This window comes from Aphelocoma coerulescens, chromosome 20 (genome assembly GCF_041296385.1).
Source record: "Aphelocoma coerulescens isolate FSJ_1873_10779 chromosome 20, UR_Acoe_1.0, whole genome shotgun sequence".
Taxonomy (NCBI): Eukaryota; Metazoa; Chordata; class Aves; order Passeriformes; family Corvidae; genus Aphelocoma; species Aphelocoma coerulescens.
The window spans coordinates 16,142,566-16,163,297 of NC_091033.1; the positions used below are offsets into that span (position 1 = coordinate 16,142,566).

General features: G+C 37.3%; 1 protein-coding gene across 11 annotated transcripts in view; it reads right to left on the reverse strand.

The window, feature by feature from the left end:
- NCOA3 (nuclear receptor coactivator 3) overlaps positions 1-20,732 on the reverse strand; it is a 62,347-nt gene that overhangs the window by 24,007 nt on the left and 17,608 nt on the right. For 6 of the 11 annotated variants that reach the window (XM_069034534.1, XM_069034529.1, XM_069034525.1 and 3 more), the window contains one exon: positions 5,034-5,109. The exons of 2 other annotated variants lie outside the window; for them this stretch is intronic. The gene's annotated coding sequence lies outside the window, so the exon portion shown is untranslated. Of the gene's footprint in view, positions 1-5,033; positions 5,110-12,066; positions 12,149-20,732 lie in introns of all 11 variants that reach the window. 3 more of the 11 variants (XM_069034527.1, XM_069034526.1, XM_069034531.1) reach the window with 2 other exon arrangements.

The window sequence follows — 20,732 nt, forward strand, 5'->3', positions numbered from 1 at the left end:
CCCCGTTGAACAAGAAGTTAGTAAAACACAAGTCAGCAGTGTATCCTTGCAGCAAAGACAACCAACCCCTCAGAAAAGGCACCTAATCAACTAACTGCTTCCAGGACAAGACATCTGAGGAGAGAAAAAAAAGGAAAAAAAAAAAAAAAAAAAAAGAAAAAAAAAAGTGCATTTTACTGCTCAAAAGTAGTAACTTTTGAGGTTACTAACCTTGACTGACTGAATTTTTGCTTATTGGCTTCTTGTGGGGAAAAAAAAAATCTGCTTTAGTTTTTTCTAAAGTCTAAACTGAAAGGACACACAAGAACAGATTTACATGAAGCAGTATGGGGGTTTGAAATTCTCCAGGTGGAGAATTTAAAAGAACCTTCTTCTTACAGCAGTACAAAACCTTGAAAGTTAAACAAGACAGAGGACTGGATTACTCTAGCATGTGTAAAAAGCCCAGAAATAAAATGTCATCTTTTTAAAGTACGAATTCTCTTTGCAGCTAAGAAAATGTTACAATGCTTAACATAAAACTGTATCATAACCAGTCCTCATGCCAATCGATACGCATTACAAAAGGAAGGATAACATGTTTTTAAAATGACAACAGAATTAAACTCAACAATCAAACATAATCTTCCATTTGAAATAAACAATTACAAAAGATGCCTTAACTCTGTATTATGGGCATGAACTGTACAGGTAAGAACTTGGTATTACATATAAATATTTGATTAAAAAACCAGGATGAATAAGACAAAATCAACAGAGACATGGAAGAGCAAGTCTGAAGACCTTTATCCATTCATATATTCCTCCAGGGCAAAAAACTCCCAAATACGCATGTAGCGGCCTATGTTATGTAAAGTTCAAGAAAAATACATTGCTAGGCCACTAGATGACAGTACAGAACTAGAGAACTGCAGGGATCGTATTTCCTTCATTTAAATGGCTAAATGAAAAACTACTCTTCTGAAAGAGTAAGCAGTTGCCAAAAAGAGATTATAAAAACAGCTTATGATCATGCAAAAAGCAGTTGATTATCTGAAGCTGATACTCAGCATTACATATGACTCAAGGTCTTATGTCTACAGACCTCACAGCTAAGGCTGAATCCTCAGTTATGCTATCAGTGACACATGCGCACACTTCCAGGACTGCCGCTTCCCTTCCTGTAACTACGCTTGCAGGCTGAGTATAGATAGAACTGCAGGTTTAATAGCTAATGTGGAAAGAGAAAGGAAGAGCTTAAAATGGAAGGCTAGCTCAGCAAGGATGTGGACAAAACAAGTATTTCTGAAGCCAAGAGTAAATTCTGTTTAAGAGGAGGAAGCATTTGAAACACATTAAGCAGTTGAAAATTTGAGCTAGGACAGATATTTCACTCTAACATAATTTTGAAGGTTACATGGTTGCATTAAATTATTTAGAAATGTCATTTTTGACTTAACATCTACTTGTGCTGAGAAATAACTCACAATATGATTAAAGAGAAAACCAAAAATTACTACATTTTGTCTCAGAAACATGATAAATATCAGAGAATAAAACCCTTCTTCTATTTTAAAAAAGCACTTTTCAGTGCCTAAATATAGGAGTTTGGACAAGGAAGGAAAAATCAGTAATTTGCATAGGATGTTACCGTACTCTTACACCCAAGTAGCCAGTGGTAGTTTATGCAGGTCTGAAGCTGCAGAGCTGCTGCACATGTATTTTCCTTTCCCTAAGAATATACAACAAGCCGCACAGGCAGGTCATGCCTAGAACAACTCTGCAACTGTTTAGCTAAGGAAGTTACAGAAGCTGCTTCCCAATACAGATGGATTTACAGTACAAATTGTTAACAGTCAAACTAATTTCCCAGCTACAGGAAGTATTTGCAAAAGAAGCTACTACTCGGTAGTTAAGGTCAGTTAAGGTCAGTTAATAATGAAAGAAATCACCAGTTCTAAAAGTACCGGGTGTTATATTTATTCATTGGAGATGAACCTGTAATTTCTAATGGGCTAAAAAGCTTTTCCAAAAGGAAAGCTATTTTGGGGGTTTAGGGGAGTTTTCCTGAAGTAAATTATTTCAGAAGACAGCTCTGAAACTTCTATGCATTTTTACTGCTAAAAGCAAAAAAAAAAATTAACAGTGGCATCTTTGTAAACTTACTTTCTGAGCTAAGAGGCAACAACATTATTTCTGGCTTATGAACCACTAATGCTGGCTAGAAAGGCTTCTCTGCTAGTTATAGCGCACAATATTACCTACCTAAATGAAGCACATTTTTAAAGAAAATAATTACAGAGTGAAATTCTTTCTATTATTTGCATGACTAAAATAAATCCAAAAGCTAGCTTAATTTGACTAAATAGCTCAGTTACCACATAAAACTGGGCAAATACAAGAAATTCTGTTAAATTTTAGATCAGTATAAATTACCCAAAACACAGGAATGATAATCTTCTGTCCTAGAATATTATTCTTACTCAGAATAACGGAAATGCAGACATGACAGCAACAACTTCCATGAAAAATCTGACAATTGTTCTGCTTTGAAGTTGGATGCAGAAGCTCAAAATATAGACAGCAAACCTACTGCATAGAAGGACAACTAACAGTGGGACTGTATTATGAACTTAGGCTAACAATACATACTATTGTGTACATTTCAATGAAATTTGTATGCGAGTATTTGCTTAAAATGCAAGAAGCTACAGGAGATTGATTATATGTAAGGATGAAGAAATGTTGAATATAAATTCTACCCAGGGACAAGACATGATGTTTTTCTAAAATTTATCTGTTCCTACTAATATAATTCATAATGTCTTGGGATTTCTGCATTTTAAAGCCAGGTATTTAATGAACAATAACTTCTACATATAGAACAGTACTTAAATGTTTGCCAGTCTGATGTCATCAGCACCTGCAACTAATCTGAATTTCTAAATTAAACTGCCCATGTTACTCCACTGTATTGGAATACTTTGTCATTTCATTGAACATTGTAGAAATTAAATGCATTTTATGCTACACTGCACATTTAGCCATTGAAAACAGATGACACAAACCCATACATTCTTCTGTCCAGTGTGATTTTCTAAAGCGTATTTGGAGAAAAAAAGCCCTAGCTCTTTCCAAATAATTTAGATAGGTATGTGTTTGTATGAAACAGAATGTTGAAGTTGAAAGGAATAAAGATGTCCAGAGCCCTCCAAAGTTTATACTTTCAGAAAAACGAAGGTGACATAAGAAAAGGTTCAAAGTCTTCAAAGCAATGCACTGCTTAATTCCATTGGTTGTAGCAACAATGAACCACTACATCATGATGCTCCTAACCCCACCAGTGGAGTGGAACCAAAGGCAGCAATATTTTGAGCAGAAGTTCCAAACTTTCATGACTATGTGCAACATCTTTTCAGGTATAATCCTAAGTTTTCCAACATTCTTCTCAATTCAAGAAAACAAAAACTAATGAAGATATTCTTGTTCAGCATTAACTGTGCTGAAAAAACACCAGTCCTTATTATTAAAATGCTCATGCCTACATCCTTTGCCATATCATTTCTCAGTGAAAAGCATAAATGACTTGTTAAAAAAGTACTGGGTTTTGCACATGGCAGGTAAAATAAATTCCAGTAATTACTAATCCATCCCTTGCAACAGCGTATGTAGAGCCTTCCAAACAAAACCATAGAATTTAAAGAAATCATGAGCGTTCATGAGTAGCAATTTCCAATGTGCCATGGTTTCAGTATTTTGACAGGGTAAAACCCATTGTCTTCTAACATTCTGCCCTGGAGTAACAAGAAAACGATGCACATGCCAACAATACAGTATGTTTGAAATGGGGAAAGTTCCTTAGGCCATTTCCTATACAGCATTCAAGCCAAAATGATGTCAAAATTACTAGGCACAGTAAGCAGAAAGTTTTCAGTTTGATGCAACTATTCCTTCCCTGGTCTTACTCAACTCATCCCACAGAATTTGGAAAGCTACTAATATCCCTTAGATTGCTTTCTGCTAGCTTGTCTTTCAATGCACTCGTTTCCTTCTCCAGCTCAAGCATGATTCATTCCCTTATGCCCAAATTCTCAGTAGCTGGTAGATGAAAGACCTATTCACCAAACAGGACATGGCAAGTGAGAAGATTTTGTCCTAGCAGGGGCCCAAAAATACAAACAATTAGATGCTTCAGATTTAGTTTTTATATCTCTTTCTCGGAAACAGTTGACTACCCTCCAAAATGCATAACTATACAATACTAATTTAAAACATATCCAAAATATTTTTTTAATAATATTTTTTGCATGAAAACATTTTTAATACTTCGTTGGTCCCATGAAACCACCAAGTTTCTCCTATATTAAGTATGTGTACTTGTGGTATCTTGCATCCTTGGAGCTCTTCTATCTGAGCTGATTTCTTGTTTGAAAAATTGGCTAAGCAGAACTTAGCATTACTTAGAATAAGCCAATTACAAAGAGTTAAATCAAACAAGTTCATTTCAATGAATCATAAGGATGCCCTGGAACTTTTTAAATTGTATATAGTGTTAAAATATTAAATATAATTCTCCCTCCTAAAAATCAAGACGTAAGTCACACATTTTTGCAAGATGCATATTGTAGTATTTAAATTTTATTTGATAATAAATAAATCTAGAGGGTATTCCATTCTGCAACTCTGTATTCTTAGTGGAAATTTGTTATTTCAAACCTGTATCTCCCTCAAATACACATTAAAAAAGTATCAAAGCTTTCCAGTGAAACTTCTGATTCAAAATATTATTGATATTATGCAGAGATTCTTTTGCTCTAAGACTGACCACAGAAACAACTGATGTTTCCACTTACATAGACAGTAATCCACAAGAACATAAGCAGCAATTTCACTTTCTGGCAGTAGCACAGTAAGGTTTTTGGTTTGAGTTGGGTTTTTTCCTTCTTTCTTCCCTCCCCTCCCTTTTTTTTTAAAGTACATGCTTCTCATATACTAAACTGTAGCTTTAAAAATGTTCAGGTATATATAGTCCAAATATGAGATCAGTCACTTACTAGTCTTTAGCAAACATTCAAGCACTGCATATTTTTCAGTGGACCTTCAGAATAAGAAGTCATTTTAAGTCACATCCTGAAAAACAAAAATAATATATAATATGTAACTTCAAGTAACTGTCATCTCTGCTATACATTGAACAGCTCAGAATTCTGAATCTTAACATCACAAGTGCCATCCAGTAAGGCAGATTTTCTTTCACATAACAACTAAAAGTATTTATTTTAAATGTAGTGTTCCTCTCTCTTCTTTTTTTTTTTTAAGAAACAGCGAAACTAGTATAGATGTTTGATCTTAGTAACTTTTAAATCTTAATATGAAAAGCCACACTATCAAAGTAATTATTTAGTGAAGATATGACCGGCAAGTAAAATTAAATGTGCAGCCACTCTACATTGGTCTGTACATACTGCTTGCTATATAACTAATACATGAGAGTAACAAATTGTTTTCAGCGCTATGAACATCAGGTTTCTGGATCGCTCTCCTGTGGAATTCTACGAATGATTAATCCATATTATCATTCATTTTATACAAAGTATGATTAAGTGTACTAACTAGTGAGATTCCAGGTCTCTATGGAGAATTACAGTAACTTGGGAAAAGTTTTAAACAACAGCTGTGCGATTGATCTTTTGAAAACTGCTTAAAGTGCTATGTAAGGCAGAACTTGCTCAAGCTAATAAATTGCACTAGGGAAGTATTTATGAGACATTCACATGTAAGCACACCATAGTCCTACCCAAAAGAAAGAGTTTAAAAACTGATACCTACATGCAGACTATTTAATAGGTAATCACTAGCAGGCAGGTGAAGGAGTTTTATTTAAGTAGCTCATTTCTTAAGAAATTAAACTGAAGCTTTTCCTATCAACACGTTACATATGCCTTCGTCTGCTTTTTAACCATCCCTTTGACAATACTGATTGTAGCTTTATTTATACAAACTTGAATTATCAATTAGAAGGTTGATTGACAATACGGTCAAATAAGAGTAAGCATCAAGAGTAAATTTTCTCCTAATTAAAGACTTTAATAACACCATGTTTATGCTACATGTACCTCTGCTAATCATGAAAACTCAGCCAAAAGCACACACACACACACACACACACACACACACACACACACACACACACACACACACACAAGAAAAACCTAAGAAATCTTAAAATGCAGTATCAGAAACATTTGTATGTCAAGTAAAATAAATCCTTCAGCTTTTCATTTCTGTAAAAAATGTTATACAAGACATATACTGCTCAGTGATAGCTTGATATCTAGCTTCCCTGGGGTAGTCTTATATACCCAAGAAGGGCTGTTTTCTGATGTCTCTGCTGGACAGAATTTATAAAACAAAAATGTAGCATAAATTACAGTCACAGTTCAGTCACATGTGCAGGTTTTTTCCTCAAATTTGAAAAACATAAGATGGAATACAACTCCAGAATATGAACTCTACAAAGTAGTATTGCAGTAAAGTAATTAAAAAATAACCTTATTAATAATTTGAATCTGGAAGACTAGAGGAGCATTTGCACTCATTTGGTCTGGCCAAACACTGCAGAGGACCATTCTAAGAGAACTCTCAACTGGCAGGGCAACCTAGACACATATTCTCAGTTCTGTTTTACAGACCCAAATGATACTAAAACAGCCTGAATTAGGGATGAAAACCCTTCCCGGTGAGCGAAAACACTACACCAAATATGCTACAGCAAAATTATGTCATATGTCCACAGTAAATCAGACTTCAAGTTACTACCACTACAAATAAAACAGGATATATACATTCTAGAATCCACTAAGTCATTACATTGTGATTCTTGAGGTGTGCAGGGCCAGGCATAGGACTCAGTGATCTTGATGGGTCTCTTTCAATTCAGCACATTCTATGATTCTATGATCTATGACATTTAAATGAAAAAGCGAAATACATCCATATTTTTCAATAATACTTGGTCTTTTTTTTTGCTAATGACAGTCCAAACTCTTAGATATTCAAAGTTGACCATTCAACTCTATTGTCCCTACTCTAAACCCACATGCTCCTCTTCTAAATACAGAGGTATCAGCCAACTGCTTAACATCTTAATTTCAAAACATATTTTATTTTAACATTGTGCTCTGTTTTGCTTCACATGAAATAGTTTAAGTTATTAGGGTGCTTGTATCAAAGCACAGCCATGCACTACGCGCTTGGCATTTGGGGCCATGCAGTCAGCTTCCCTATCAGATCTCACCACACCAGTACAATTTTCAATACGTGAGCATACAATTTCCTGCCTAAAGCCTGCTCAACCAAAACCCAAGAGTGCTCAAACAAAAACATCATTCAGCATGTTTTGATCTCAATGAGCTCAACATACTGACCTTTGACTGATTTCCCCACCCTCTGGATGAGCTACAAAGATAATCAATTCACATCATATAGAAACTTAGCATCCAACACAGCCTGGCTACCAAATCTAAGTTTACATATGGTACATTTTTTGATCCCATTTTTAAAATGCATAAAGAAAGATCATTACATTACAGTCTGGATGAGATGGCTAAGTGACAAACCATATTGCTACCTGTGGCACAGATAACAACAAGATGACAGACACCTAAACCTACACTGTGTTCAGGTTAAAAATATACATATATATATACAATGTGCCAGATATGGTAAACACAATGGTTACTTTTTAAAAGAAGACATAAAAAGGGTAGCATTTACAATCTTCCTTAAATGTTTCAGAGATAATGAATGCGCCTCTTTAAAAAAGAACCCAAATACAACACACTTTAAATTACAGTGCATAAGACCAATGTATTTTTAAACCTCTGAGGGAGGGGCAAAATGCAGCAGATAAAAAATGCCACTGAACCTTTCTACAGCTTTGCGAATCTGAGAGTGCGATGTAACAAACTATTGAAACAGATACTCATGTACACTGAGTAAATAAAGAGGTTTTTGTGTACTGTAAGTAGTTTATACTAAGAAGTCTTTCATTACCTTTTAAGATGAAAGCACCTATACTTATATTATGAAGCAAACAGAAAATTATATTAATTGTATTGATACACCACTGTGCTAATCCAGCACTCCCTCCATCAGTACAATAACTAATAAAATACTATTCCAAAACATAGGCATTTGATCATTCTCTACTCTTTCTCCCTCCCACATTCCTCCCACAGACAAAAAAAGTGATTTACTAGGTCATAAATGACTCAGAGAAGTCACTGAATCAGGACTTTCAGTTGAAAAAAAAAAGTGCCATCTATAATGCCAGTGAAGAACACCTTGTTGCAACATGTTAATTATTCTTAACTCCACGTACATTCATTTTATATTATACATTCCATCTGGGAGACTAATTTTTCAGACCTTGTCAGGTTTAATTTAGCAATTCCCCTGCAGTGTTTATGTGCAGTAAACACCATGCACTCCTGGGCTATTTTTCAGACATGACAATTAACTTGAGCCTTTTTCACTTTGCATATATTAATATGACAGAACACTTTTAGTTAAGGTATGGTCAGAGGTGGAAGATGCTTGGGGTTTGTCTCCCATTCCTTTGATAAATAATGCATGTGATCTATTTTTGGAATGTCATTACTTGTTGCTTCCTACACATCCCTGTTTGCTAGTCAGGGCAACACATAAAGGACCACGTTTACAGCAAACAAAATGTATGAAAGAGAAAAGCAGGGCCCCGGTGAACACACTTATAAAAAGAACTATTTTTTACCCTTATGCCTTCACCGCACACTGCCAAACACTTGTAAGAATTTGTCACTTGTCCACTTCCAAACAAAGCACTGTGGTGAAGTGGTCACTGCATCTCATCACAGCTCCAAAGACCAAAGACATGTGAGCCACATTTTAGCCTCAGAACAGCTGCTGTTCTCAGAACCCAGCTGTGAACAGGTAGTAGCTTATCTGTCTAGATGTGTTTGCTCAGGATATAGCTTTCGTAAGGAAGAGGCAATTGGGCATGATGCAGCCATGCCACTTATTTGCATGACCCTGGCAGTGAGAATTCATATGCTCAAACACAGCAGGCCAGAAAGATATTGAAGGTGGTCTTCAATCTTGACTAATTTCCAAGCCACTGTGCTGGAAGAGGTAATTCGGGCTTTCATTATAGCTGATGGCTTCAGTCAAGTGGTTTTAGAATACATTTAGAGTATTTTTAACATAGGTAAGTCATTAAAGACTGGTATCTAAAAGGAGGTAGTAAATAGTTATTTAAAAAAAAAAACAACTTAAAATTTACTGAATATATATATATATAGAAACAGAAAAATCTCTAGCTCAAATACCAGAAAGAAAGAAACAGGATGTGATGTCTGGGTTACAATAGTGGGACTTCTAACTACATAACTGGTAGGAAACAACAGCCTACTACTATATTCTGTAAAAACATGCTCACAATAATTTCAGTCCCTCTTCCTAAATACTGAAAGGGAGTTCTAAAAAATATAGCATTCCATGCTACCAAGCCTCAAGTACTGGACAGAAGCATTGATCACCCCCTTAAAAAAAAAAGTGCCAGAAACTGGGCAGCATGCAGTCATGAATTTGCACCCAGCTGAAATACACAATACTTTCAAGGGCACATGTATTTGATGGAACAGAATTCAACATGACAAACAATAATGAGAAGCACCTTAAATAATTTAGCTAGATGTTTAATTTAATCTCAGCATCCTATAAAACAACTAGAAACTATGCTGCATCAACAGATTTTTTTACCTTTTGAGTGCTGGGAAAAAAGTAGCCACACATAGAAGGATGTTGGCACAAGACAGTTCAGACATGTAGTGTGAAACAGAATAGTTTCCTGTTTCTGTAAAAGCTTGGTTTTTCCATACATAAATAACCTATCTCAAGACCATGTAAAAGAGAAATCTGTTTGCTTACAGTAAAATAATTTTTAATGAATGGAAGACCACTGCTACTGCTTGCTCAACTAAACCATTTGCGTATCTGTGCAAATAATATGGTCCACAAGCAAATACAAATTGTCTACCATGACACCTCAATGTACGGAATCAAGAGACAAAACACATGCAGTGCTCCACATACTTCAAAGAAATCTACATCTATCCTAAGAACTAAAATCTAAATTCACTCTTCTGACAGACAGGGAATACGGTATTGAGGGCAGCTAATCTCAGAGTAAAAATGTCTATATTCATATTTATATTCATAAAATTAAAAGTATTTCTTTAGAATTAGTTATTTCTAATACTCCTAGTTGTTTTAACAGCACAGGTGCACACACCTGCCTTTAATCTTCAGGATAGCATAAATATAGCTTTAAAACTCAATTGCACACCTACATTTCACAGTAAAACTGCACAATCCTTTGGTGATATTTTTAAGGCAACCATCTTCTGCCATGTTTTGCCACAGATTTCCAGTATATACAAATACTGTCAGCTAAATCTTCCATTCACTCAAGCAGAATGATTTAAAAATTATTTGTGACCTAAATTTCGTTTTGTAGAGCATATGCCAATTTGCCTGAGAAAGGAATCAAAGGAGGACCGGTCATTATAGTTTCATGTGAGAGAAGAACCCAGAAGAGTGTACACATCTGTGATATCTCAATATGAATAGAGACAATAGGAGCCTTATACAGCTATAATGGAGGGTGTGGGGGAGGATGGCTTGCAAGCCTTTTTTGTTTGTAACACGAAGATGTGAGTAATTTTGCAAAATGCAGTTAGGAAGCCTTATGTGCCATAACTAAATTAGTCTATTTCTTGCTGGATTTCTCTGCTGAATTCAATTTTTAGATAAATCAGGCAGCAGTCATGAAACAAACTCAAACACAGAAACAAGAAAAGAAAACATGAGTCTTTGCAGGAGGAGAAGAAAAAGGAACCAGCTGTGTATGATGGAGACATTTTAAAAAACAATCGAAAAAAGGGCAAATCCATGGAACAAATAATGCCTAGCACTTCTATGGACTGCAAAAAAACCTTACTGCCGGGACATCAGAAAAGGTAGATAAGACCCTTATAGAAGCACTGGAATAAAGGCAGCAGAAAACACAGAAATATCAAATTCTTACTATAACTCACCAGATGTAGACTTTCTAAATTTCATTCAAAATTTGGCATAGTATTTAGGGATCTTTATAAGACCAACAGGACTACTAGTCAGAATAAAATTGATTGACTTTGAATACCTCTACTGTAAGTTCAAACAGGCCTTTCAAACCTTAAGCTCATTTTTAACATGATTTTTTTTTAATAGGAAAATGCAGTGACACACTAAAAAGACCAAGTAGTAGAATCAACACAAATTCAAAGCTAGTACAAAGCTATTTGTTTCTACTTCAGCAGAAATCAGTAAGGAAAGCCACTGTTTACTGTCCCTGTGGCCTGAGAGATCAAGAAACCTGAGCCTGTAACAGAAGCTAGGAATAATCTGATTATCCAGGCACATCAACCCACCCTAACCTACAAACATTTACACAGATAATGCAACCTACAGAGATTATAAATGCATAAAGTCCTTTCAGCTATAGCACCCAATCCTCGTATTTATCACGTTTTTCAAGGAAGTGCAAGAGGTGAAATGCAACTTGCAGCAGGAGGTCTGCTTCATCAAGATCACACCACTTTTGTGTCAGAAGAACACTATTCTTTCTACATACTGGTTTGTACATTAAAAGAGAAAAAAAAATTCTCAGATACTGATTCCTGAAAAACAAGACTGTGTGTATGTACACATATCCTTAAAGGAATTCGCATGTCTACAGCTTAAAATTTTTTGTGTCTATTCATGATGCATCCGGATGGTATTGCAAGAGAACTTACAAAATTATTATACTAGCAGAGGAGGTAAAAAATGAATAGATTGATTTTATTTTAAACTGTCTTTCAGTAAGCTATTGCTATAAACATGCTCTTCAAAAAGGCATTTAAAATCCAGTAACCCAAGCCATTATTGCTGCAGAAGACCAAGAGTTCACTCATCACTGAAAAGCTGCACCAAGGATGTGGACAGGACAGTTTTGAGACAAACCTGAGGAAGAAGCCAAGTAAAAGCCACTTATTGCATCCCACGATGAAACCATCACACTGCAGGCAGTAAGTTTCACCACCAACTGAAACAGATATAAAAGCAGAAAAGACAGATACAATGGTAACATTTCAAAACCAAACAAAAATCTGGAGTCCAACTACTACATGTCTACTCTTTTTCAGCATCATTTATGCCAGCATGAGAGTGAGGAGCTGATCTAGGGGGAAGTGCCAAGCCTTAATAAACCAGCAGAAGTTTGAAGCACGCAATAGTAGTCCTGACAAGCTTTGGAACATACAGTAGTTTTCCAAACTGAGAGGCTGTGCTCTAGAATTTCCTCTAAATCACCTTTCCATCCTTCTGCTTAGAAGAAAGCAGATAAAAAACTGCTTTCTAGATAGAAAACTGCTTACTCTAGATAGAGAAAAATATAGATGAAAACACCATGGCATGAACTTCTCTTTAAATTTCTTGTTCACTGTGCAGAAACCTTGGTGGGGGAAGAAAATTCTAAAATGGCAGCGACAAAGTAGCTAGCAAGACTCCACTGTGGCATATGGGGAGAGGACACCAACACCAAGATTTACTCTGAATAAATACACAGAATAAAACAGTATAGAAGGCCAACACTGATTTTCAGTTTGTGAGTGCTCATTTAATGCTTTTTGGTTACAAAATGTCTCCACAGTATCTGTGATAACCTTCTTTCCAGCCATATTCATTACAGGAAATGGTTACACTAGTGACATTTCATTATCAGCAGTTAGCTCTCAATAATAGTCTTCACAAACACTCCCCCCAGTGGGGTCCTTCGAAGTTAAAGGATTTACAAAACTAATGAAACTTGCGCTTCTGTAGCTTCAGTGTCAGTGTTCATTTTTTTGCCAGTTTCCCACCCTCCTGCTGGCATGTGCAGCAACAATTTTAGAGTTTATGGATTTCTGCCACTAAAAGGCATGTACGCACAGTGTTACCACAATGCAATCATGCAACTGTTCAAGAGAGACACATTAAATGATGCTTCAGAAATAAGAGTTCAGAAGTGGTTCCTAATTTCTGACAGTTGTTATTCACTCTCCTTTAGAAGAGCACTTACTCTATTTTACTGTGACAGGCAACATGATGCGCAGCTTCACTGCAGCTCTACTGTGAAGGCAGATGAACTGCCACGAAACAGACAATGAGAAGCAGAAAGGACGTACACAGGCACAGGGAGGACAGAACAAAGAATCACAGGGAGTGGGGAAAAAGACACCATATAATAGCTGCTGCTTAGGAGCACCAGCTGGAACAAACAGGGAGGCCACAAACTATCATTATAAGTGCATGTTTCTTTTGCAGTTGCAAGGAGAATTGCACACAAGAGGGTGCAGAGGATCTGCTATTAATCATTTAATATTCATTGTTCCCTCGATGTTGCTGGCAATGCTTCTGGAGACTCCCTCAATTCCCAGAAAAAGCTGCATCAAGAACAGCAACACTACAAGAACAGCCCACACCTAACAGCCACAATTTTGTCCTACTGTATTAATGCTGCTGTAAAGTAAACACTTCTTAACCACTAAACTGTTTACAGACTGAATTTTTTAAAAGTCCAAATCACAGCAGTTGTGGGTTCCTCCCCAGCTAAATCTCTAATTAGGAAAATGAACATGCTATATAAATCTGATGAAACTATTTGCAAGAACAAGACACGAGAGATATGAAAACCACAGACCGAAGTAGTCAGGCATCAGGTTTCTTTGTTGAGGAAGAGTTTTGAATGGTATCTCTAGGTAAGGTGCTGAGTGACTGCTTGATTAAGTGGCACTTAACATTCAGTAAATTTAATGTTACAGCAGGAACAGGAGGCTGATATCTGTGCCTACGAGCTAGTGAGGGAGGAAATGGAAGCTGATGTAGTAAAGTAATCAAGTTAGCTATTCTTTTGTCAGTGAAAAGACACACATTTAAGGAGAAAGAAACGTGGAATAATGAAATGTCGTGTTCGTATTTCACTGAAAATGTAATGCTGCTATAATTTTGGTTTGGCAAACCTACACAGGGAAGACAAATTTTCTCGGCCACAGATATTGCAGGTTTGTGATAAAATCTGCATAGTATGAAAATGACACACACTTTCATTAGGTCCAGAATTTGCTAGAGTCGCACACCCTAAATAAAAATTCGTAACATTGGCTTCTCTGGGCACCTGACACTTTGCAAGTTGGCAGTGAAGTTCAGCTGGCACTACTTGTCTCCCAGACTGAGGTGTTTGGGGTTTTCTTTTTTACGGAAGATGCAGAAAAGTAGTTAGGTAGGTAAATATGTATTTAATTCACAGACATATGAACTAAGTAGTAATACTGAGACATTTCTACGTTGGATTTCAGTAAGAAGACACCACTTCAATCTTTTAAAAAGCTCAACACGTGTATTAAGCAACTGAGCTCGCTGAAACCAGCATACGGGGTGACTCATCCTAGCTTCCCCACTTTCTACTTAGCCCCGATCGTCAGCATCAATTTGCAGGTTGCTTTTTGTTGGGTTGTTTTTTCTTTAACCATACAGAAACATGTCGGAAACTGAAAAACGGCCTCGTACTTGTTTAGCGATATGAGTTTTAGAAGATAGCTGGTACTAGCCGTTAAAGGCATATTCCAGCTTTGCCGTTAGCAGCACACAAGCACTTGCTCTCGTCCTCGTCCTCCCTCGAAGAAGCTGCATGCAGCACAGCACGATCACAGAGAAAAAATACAGGAAGGGGGGGGAACCCAACCCTCTGCTCTTGGCAAGGGGACGGCGTTCCACAAGAACTGCTACAGGGTCAAAAGTTTACCGTGGTTTCAATTTCACCTTTTTGCAACCAATGAGCGTGCGGCGGCTCCAGACAGAACCGCGGGCGGCAGCGGCCCTTAACTCCTTGCGGTCCGGCCCGCCCCCGCCAGGGAGCGGACAGTAAGGGAGAAGGGCCTCTCTCCTCCCTTTCCCCTCTCTTCGAACGAGCAGCAGAACGCCCAGCAGCCTCCTCCGGACCGAGCATTGCTTTCAGCATGGAAATAAAAGGAAAGGGGAGCCGTCGTTAGCAGTATGGCAGCGAGGCAGAAGTTAAGACCTGCAGAAGTAGGGCCCCTTTCCCCCGCTGTAGCTGAAAACCATGGCAGTAACCGAAGGGGTAGAACTGATACTACGCATTATCAAAGCATCACAACTCTGGAGATGTTACAGCTATGAGCTGCCTGTTTGTGCTGGCAAACAAGAAAGTCGGACCTTGAGAAAGGGAAGGGAGAGCACCAGCACAAAACTCTCAGAAAAGATTTTTAATGCGCAGTCCAGAGCTGCAGTAATTTACTTTGTTTCACGTCAAAAGGAGGAATCCACGGTGCTGTGGCTTAAGGCTGGGCAGCCCAAGAAGTACTGCTGCCCAGTCCCTAGAGTACCAGTAATAATAGCCTCCTTCTGGATGTTGACTAGAAAACAGGACATCATCTACTCCATGAAGGATGGAAATAGAATTCATGGCTCCTCCTGGCACAAAAATCCTCAGGTTTTCAGTTGTCTTGCAAAGGAAAACAAGTAATGCATAGCCACAAAAGTAAAAAATGGTCTGGACATGAGATTTATAATAGATTGGCTTGGTTTAGCACTGAAAAAGACAAGATGCACCTTTACTCCACTCATGTTATTACAGAACTAGAGCATGAACACCGAACAGGCTTCTTGGTCCACTGTGTCATCACTAACAATGCAGTTTTCATCTCAGGAACTACAGACTTAGTGAATCAGTCCATGGTGGGGTACCTCAGAATCTATGCTGCCACCAGATTTTTCTCTGGGAGACTGGTGAAAATGTTGATGACAGCAAATCTGAATGGCACCGTCTACAATTCTGTTTTGGCATCCGTTTGAACTTGAAAAAAGTCAATGTCCAACTACACTTAAGCAAGGAGAGCAACAGATTTATCACCCCTTTATTGGTCTTGCAGACTACAAGGAAAAGAGGGCAAAAGGAAGTGTGAAGATGAGGAGAGAGTTCTCAGTTCAGTGTAGCAATGGACAATATAATACAAGACATCATGAACGGAAGTATATAAAGCATGTAGTTCAGGCAAAATCTGTATCATTGTAACCTAAGAGTATGATTCAACACAGCAGAAAGGGGTAGGCTTACTTGGAGATCTTAGCAGCTCTGATTTAATACCAAGTAGAATGGCAAGTCATTGCACACATTTGCAGAGTAAGACACATGGAACTAACCATTCCAAAGCAGGAGGCAGTCAAATCAGGAAACACTTGGAGGCATGTATGTTGGCGTAGTCTGATCTCCAACACAGTGCAGAAAGGATGACAAGAATCTGAACATACTGTGAAGAGGTAAAATGAGTAAATATGCCATCCACATACAGAAAAGGTTCATGGTAAGGATGCCGGTGAAAATACAACTCAGTTTTCCAAACCCTGAAGCCAAGGTAGATTGTTCAAGATAATGCACATGACAACGTAAGGGGGGAAAAAAACACTGTTTTTCAGTTGGCAGCTATTACTAATTTTCCATTGAGGCACAGTTTCAAAATCAGTAAATTATCTAGAACCTTAAAGGGTTTCAGTGCACTTTGCAATGGTGAAAGATACTCTGGTCTCAGACCTCTATACAGGTCCAGAAAAAGGATAAAGACTTACATCTATGCCAGCTGAAAACACTGCCAATCAAACTTTTGTAAATCATTCTTTTGCAAATCATACTTCTGCAACTCAATTCACAAAATAGTTTTAGGCAATAAGATAATCATGCAAAACCTCCTTAAAACCTGCCTCAGGAATAGTCAGCCACTCCATTTCAGAGCAGCCAAAGGAAAACAATTTCCACCTGGTGAGCAATGTCAAACAGTGATTTCTTGAGCCGACATAGGTAGATTCCTTTCTTAATCTATGCAAATAGGCACAGCGGCAGCTTAATGCAGATACTATGAGGTTAAGTTTAGTGCCTTGAGATCTGCTAACAAAAGATGCAGGAAGCAATTAAAACACAAAGTCAGAAAGTTGAAGACATCATAAGATCTTAGCTGACTGAGTTAATGCCCTACTACCAAGCTTTTCTACTGTAGTTCAAAAATGGAAAGACACCAAAGAAAATGCTATCAAACAATGCTGTATCTTCACAGCTTAGCTAGGTTAAAATACAGTTTTGCCAATACCAATTTAAGACTTAATTACTTTTCTAAAAAGCTCTCGGTACATTCCTCTCAGTAAAAAGTGAAGTTTGGTTTTGTTGTTTTGCCTTCTCTAAATACCGTGTCATTTTAGAGAAATTATTTTAAAGTAAGATATCATACATGAATTCCCTTTTTGTAAGAGGGCCTCCTTTTAAAAGAAAATGGATACTATAAAATTTTATATCAAGTCAGCATGTTACCAAGAAGCTTTTCTGTGTTTTCTGAATTTGATTAATACAAGCCAAGGTCACTTCCTGAAAGAAAGATGCCTACTACTGCAGCTGCAAGCAAACTAGACTCAAAAAGCTGGGGGATGGGAAGGCAATACCGGCAATTGCTAGCACTGTCTCCAAAAATATACCAGTTACAAAACTTGAGTAAAATTTGGAATTTTTTACTTCATCACTACATAAGTAACCTAATAACTAAAGTCTGAGTCTGTATAATTACTGTTCCAAGCAAACAAGATTCACAATGATGCACCAGCTAGCCTGCAAAAAATGGCTAATTCTGAGGATCCTTTACTAAACTGTATGCAATTTACTCAAAAATGTACTTTTTTTTTTTTAATACTATCTATGTTTTCTCATGCAGTTCATGAAGCTAATAAGAGACTGCCCTTGAATTAACAGCATGTCTCAGTCCTACTGAGTCTGTGAGACTCCACCCAATCCATAGTGTCCTATTCTGAAGTCATTTAGGAAAAATGCATTTTGGGAAAGCATGCAAGTTCTTTACAGATGTCTACAGCATGCATTTTTCCAGTTTCTGAAGACTGTACCTAGCTTACGAAAACAATTAGAAATAAGCTGTGTTCACCTGCTATGTGTAAAGATATTTTTAGCCCTGTAAGGGTATTTTAAAGTAAGTTGTTTTTAAAATGTGCCACATTTGCATTATGCATGAGGCCAATCACATGTAGTTTTCCCTTCCCTGTTAACACAACAGGTCATGAAAATGAGACCCTACCAAACAGAAATAGTATTACTTTTGCTCTTTCTACAATTTGGAGTACCACGTTGGCAGCAGGGTGAAAGGAATCTATTGCTGAAAAACATTTAAAACCATAGATCAACAGACATTTCCACAAGGACATCGGGGGACACACAGACATACACACACTCACCTTTAATTTAGTATACTTCATCTTTAATAAAACAGCCTTGATACACCCATCATTGCAACAGATGTTTCATACCAGGCTGAAATTAGGATGATCTCCTGAATGAAAGTTAATTTTGACAAATTGGTGCAGCAAAAAGAAAGGAGCCTTGCTGGTTTTGGATGGGCATCTTTGCCTAAAATAGAAAAATAAACTACAGCATATCGGTGCCTGCGCAGGCACAACTACATCTGTGGTTAAGGATGCCTAACATTTTCCATCACAGCAGCCTGTTCTAATTCTTTAATGCCTGTCTCTGACATGCACCTCAGAACTACTTTTTGGTTCAGACATTTAAAAAATGAGTGGAGAATTCTGTTGAACAAAGTGAAACCTTTTATTTAGGCCAAGAAGTTAAAGCTTTGGAAGAGAAACTGATCGAATGTCTAAGCAAACTGAACTTCATCTTGCTGTTCCAGTGAAGATCTCTGTATAGCTGGTAAGTGCCATATTTGAAGTACTTGAACATGCTTAGTTTTGGTTTAAACCAGTTGCCAAGATCCTCAAGTATTTTATCTAACCAAGTTTGCTTTGTTGCTGCACAGCTCCTCCACAATGACAAGACAGAACATGCTTTATCACTACATTACCAAAACCAAGAGCAACTTCTCTATAAAACTGCCAGCTACAAAGCAGTTAAAAGTCCCTGGCTGCACAGTAGTTAATGAACAGGGACATTTTTCTAGGTTATACTGCCACACCCATACACAGCATCTACAAAGCATGAGGCAGCAGCAGGATCAAGGGCTTAGCAAAGGCCACACTTCCCTCCAAGATTTCATTTAAAACGGTAGCTGGAGGTCTCAGCCAACAGCGCTAAAACCCCATTTTCCTGCCCCTCCAGTGAGTAACCCCTGTAGAAGGCGCACTCCGTTCAGTGACCAGGGTGGCATCCTGCTCGATGACTACCTCACTGGCAAACAGAGTAGAAATTTCCTTATGGCAAATTATACTATTTTTTCCATAAGCTTTTTAAAGACATACAGAAACTTACACTGAAAATACTAAGGATGTGAGCTCATTCAAAAAACTTCAAAAAGTATTGTCAGCTCCACCTCTCAACACCCTGCCACACGTTCTTACTTTAAGCAGATTGCTGAAATAGTGCACTGCACAGATGACAGAACAGACAAATAAGACTATAGTAGTCTTTTCTGTGAACTGATGGGGGCCAATCCCACAGAGAGTCTCACAAGCAGTTACACAGCAATGACTTCCAATTTACTACACAGTAATAGACAATAATCTCATAAATGGAGATCTGAAGTCTGTCGAGGACCCGTATCTTAACTTGGCCTTTGCCCAGCATGGGTACTTAGGGAGTTCCAGTGACATTCAAATTAGGACACATAGGTTTTTTCTAATGAAGAGTAAACAACATGGATACATACTGTCTTGATTATGACAGATCCCAACTTCTGATTAAGAACATTCTTTTAGAGGAGACTTTAAACTGACATTTAAATCACTGATTTAACTGTTGGAATATATTTACACCCATCAATATGTGTGGGCCCATGAGCATGAAAGAAATATACTCCATAAATCCCATTGCCTTGCCTTAGGCACATTTTGCTAGTTGGCAGCTGCAGTACTTATGAACATTTATCTATGTGCTTGCACAAGAATTAAGTTATAGAATTAATGTAAAGCAAAGATATTATTTTACACTGGAAACGTTACAGTTTAGAAAACGTAGATTCATATTCTGAAAAAGTGTTTGAGTGCTGTGGGGAGAGTGTAGGGGGGAAGGCATCTATCCATTACAGGGTTTCATATTGCATGAGTCTACTCAGACTCACACAAACTGGCTTTAAGAGCAGTTAAGTGCCCGGTGTCTTAAGAGAGCTTTTGAGAATCCTACTTTGTATCTGTTTCCATCGTGCTGCTAAAATAGAGTATTTTTAAAATTTATTGAAAAACACACATCCTCTGTTTTTAAGATCAGATCTTGGTATCCGCTGATCTAATAGTAATTAAAGACCTGTTAATGAGTTTTTGGCATAACTAGACTCTCAGATTTGAGAGTACAAGATCAAAAACTACTAAAGCCAAAGTAAGCTGCTGAAGAAAGGAAATCAAAATAGTTCATGTTTTCCATGCATAGCATCAGTGCTTATATATGATTTATTTAATTGAAAGGAATATGTACAGCTACTTAATACAAAGGTGACATTTCTAAACACCAATTTGTCCTTGAAATATGGAAATGTTTCAAGCTCAATGCTGTAATTAAAATCTGATTAAGTTTGAGTATATGCAGGTACATTTTGTTTGGCTGCAAGAGGTATTCACTTAGTTCAACAAAAATG